Below are 4153 nucleotides of genomic sequence, written 5' to 3' on the forward strand. Positions count from 1 at the left end.
TATCACCTATTCGAATAAGTGATATCACCTTTTCGAATGGGTGATATCACGAATTCAAATCAAATAGATGATATCACCTATTCAAAATCTGAAGAGGTGATATTACTTATTTGAATAGGTGATATCACCTATTCGAATAGGTGATATCACTTTTTTTTGACAGTAATTACCAAAACGGCGCCCCATACCTCAAAATGAAGCAGGGGGTTGCGTGAAAAATGCAAATTTATCCGTTATTCGCGGATCCCAAGTTATTCAAAGTGCTGTGATTTCTTTGACTTGCCCAAAGTCATTTATCTCGCACAACCGATTCATCTAAATGTACATTTTCTCACAAGAACCGAGATCGGATTTTCAACCAGTGAAAGATAATAGAGAAAATCACCAAATTTGTTCAACAGAAAACGATAAACTTCATACTCTAAAATTATCCTGTTATTCTTGCGACAACTACGTTGTTGGTGATTACAATGAGTGTTTGAATAAGGATCAACTTGGGCAGTTTTCAAGAGTAATAATGAAAAAAAACAAAAACAAACATCAAGAAAATGATGAAAACGAAAGCGATGAGACTGATGGTTTAGAAATTGTCGAATTGATTTCTTCTGATAAAATTTTTGCTTTGATCTTAATAGCATCGAAAAAAAATTGACCTCTACTCGGCACTCAAGGCCATTGAGCATTAACCTTTCTATTTTGTGCCAGCATTTATTCGACACTGGACCTTGGTTATACACATGTATGTCAGCGGTTTTATTCAAAGATCGGTCTTCACATCCTACAGTGGGAGTCGAACGCGCGACGTAAGGATTAACTCCTGACTCCACCATTGTGCAGACACTAGCTCTACCACTGCGCCATGCGGCCGAAGTAAAAGGGATAATTTTGAAAAAATGTGAGTAGAATTTTTAGCATTAAAGGTAGAAATAGAGGCTTATATTTTGTTCAGCTACATAAGACATCAATATAAATGGAATGAAATTTGTTTGACAAAATGCGTTATTTGGTTTGAAACGAGATTGAAAGTGGCAGTTTCTACCATCTGTTATACCAGCATGTATATTGATGTTTGGTCCATTGTCGCCGTGTTAGTGTAAAACGGAGGATCAATATCAGAATTATAATGTTTTATTTCCAAAGAGAACAAATTCATTGTTTTTAAACTGAATGCATTTCGTTGATTTAAAATTCAAAAATTTTTAAGTTGCAAGTTTTGAAAACAGATCGTGTATAATACACAAGTTTAAAGTACATCCAACTTACTTAAATCAATGTTGTCCTATGAAGATCTGCATTATATGACCACTTGTCATCAGTTTGATTGATCCAAGGAGCTAGGACACCGTTTTATAAATGAGTGAATGGATATAGATCAAAATTCTTTTTTGTTGAAAGTATATACGTCTTCAAAGGTAGATAGATCGTGTCGAGCTGGTTCCAACAACATTCATAGCTCTTAAGCCACTTAATTAAAACATTGTTATTCTCAGACGACGATAGGAAAGCCAGATGAGCTATCATTTTTGTTGTAACTGTTTAAAGAGCGGTAACCCATTGAAAGGAATAGCAGGATAGAACTTTCATCTGATATCCATATACATGTAGGTCGTAGTCTTTCAATATCACATTAAAATTGTTAAAAGTTACGAATCATTCTTTTTAAAAAATATTTCGATTGATTGTTTTTTGTTTAATGTTCCTCTCGAGAATTTTTCACTCATATTGAGACGCTACCACGAATTTTTCATTCATATTAAGACGCTACCACTTGCCGGTGAAGAGCTGCAAATTTTGTACTATGCTCGGCACTCAAGGCCATTGAGCAGTGGGGGATCGTCCGAAGGACCGATCTCCACGTCCTACAGTAGGATTCGAACCCGCAACGTTTGGATCAAATCAGTTCGCGTCTGGAGAGTTGAAGCTGTAACCACTTGGCCACGTTGGCGACAAAAATGTTGCAAAATTTATGTTTTATTGGACTTTGTTACATTATATATTATTGTAAAGGAAAAACGCTCAACGGCTATCCAACTTCTGACACCAAAAAAACGGGATAGCGCTCATACTTGTATAGATATAAAAAGATGTAGATTCGCCTTCTGCAACCCTCAGATTACGTCTGCATCACATCCCTCCATTTTTGTTCAACCTTCTACTTTCCTCTTCGCTACAGTCCCTACTACTGCTGATATTGTTACTACTCTTACTTTCTTTTTAGGTCACCTGAGTCACTAATGTGAGCAATTGCTATCCGTTTTCGTCCGTCGTCGTCCGTCGTGTGTTAACATTTGGACATTTTCAGCTTCTTCTCTGAAACCACTGAACCAATTTCAACCAAATTTGGTATACAGCATCTATGGGTGAAGGGAAACAAAAATTGTGAATTTTATGGTCCCCCCGGGGCCTGAGGGGTGGGGCCAAAACCACTAAAATTAATGAAAATTTTTTGAAAATCTTCTTTACCCCTGGGCCTGGTTGTTCAAAAGATGGTTAAATTTAACACAGTGGTTAAGGATAACTTTGTGTTAAACCTTAATCATATGATTAGCTAACACAGTGGTTAAATTCTGTTGTTCAAAAGCGATTAAACGCATTGGTTAGCTAACACTGTGTTAACTGTTAATCACTCCCTAACCACTTGATTACCCAAAATGCACTTCTCTTCCTGTGTACACAATCGTGGCTGACGTCGTCTGCATAAAAAAGGGCAGGAAAGCCAGGAGTACTAACTTCTCCTTAACAGAGGTTGAAATTATTAAAAATGAGGTAAAGCTCCATCCTTTTTGGAGGCAAAGCACAGCAACACTCCAACCAATGCTAAGAAGCAAGCCATTTGGCTTGAAATTGTTAGGAAAGTCAATGCAGTAGGGGTGGCAAAAAGAAGTTTGACAGAAATCAAAGACAAGTGGCGCAACATGTGCCGAGAAGCCAAACTGAAATTTACAGAGAATAGAAGACAGATGACAAAGACAGGAGGAGGGCCTCCACCCACCCCTCTTTCCCAGACAATGCAGGATGATGTAGATATGTATAAGGATGCCAGTTCTTTCCGACCATGGGATTGAAGGGGGCATTAATACTTCAATGCCTGGCTGTTCTGGTGAAATATGACTCTTTATTAATTATTATTTTATCAATTTAAAATAACATACTACTTTGATCTAAAATTTTGTACCTTAATTGGAACAAAACAGTGCAATGCCCCATACTGTTACTTTACTACCAAGGACATTTTCGTCTGCTTCAAAACATGAAACTATACTCAGTTGCTGTTAAAATCTTTATTTAAGACCTAAAAAGGTTGGGTTTTCTTTTTTGTCGTTGTAAAGCCTATCCTTTATTTTATAAGTCTAATTAATGCCGTTAACCATGTTATTGAATAGGTTAATATTGTCATTTTTTTTAACCGTATTTTCTTTCGATTTTGTTTACCATAACGTGACCATGACCTTTTGATGGGGCTAATACAAATCGAAAATATTCAATCGTAACACTTGCCATCGGGTGAAACACAATAAAGGGGACAGTAAGGTTGCACTTAAGGGTAAAAAATTAATGTCTTTATTTTGGCCCAAATCTTTTTTTTTCTAAAAAGTAGATTATCTCAAGGATCTGAAACATAAGCTGTTTTGTGAAATTCACATTAGAACTTTGTTTTTTACAAGCTGATAATAACCTCATTTACACAGGTTACGGACACTACAAGTGTTGTTGTTTTTGAAATAAATTTTGAAAACTGTTTATAAACTTTAATTTTTTCAACTGCTCACAAGCAAACAACATATAAAAATACAAAATATGGACAAAAATTGTATTAAAAAAGGTTGCATTATACTTTAAAATGAAAACAGTTCTTACTTCGTTCATTTTTTTTTTTAAAATGGTAGTATTTCAATTTATGTGAACTCTTTAAAACCAATATAAATAAAGAAAGAACTATTTATAAATAACATTTTTATGCCTTTGTTGAAATATAAATACTTGCATTAAAATAGAAAATATCATTTTTATTATTTTCTAAAATAATTTGATAGCTTCATTAAGTTACGGACACTACAAGACCCAAATATTTATGATTGGCTTTTGGTTTGTGGTAAAAAAAAAGCATTTTATAAACTTCAGAACTATTAGAAATCAGATTTAAATGATTATT

The sequence above is a fragment of the Saccostrea cucullata genome, unplaced genomic scaffold, assembly GCF_032062105.1.
Source record: "Saccostrea cucullata isolate Sc308-1 unplaced genomic scaffold, CSIRO_AGI_Scuc_v1 ctg2255, whole genome shotgun sequence".
Lineage (NCBI taxonomy): Eukaryota > Metazoa > Mollusca > Bivalvia > Ostreida > Ostreidae > Saccostrea > Saccostrea cuccullata.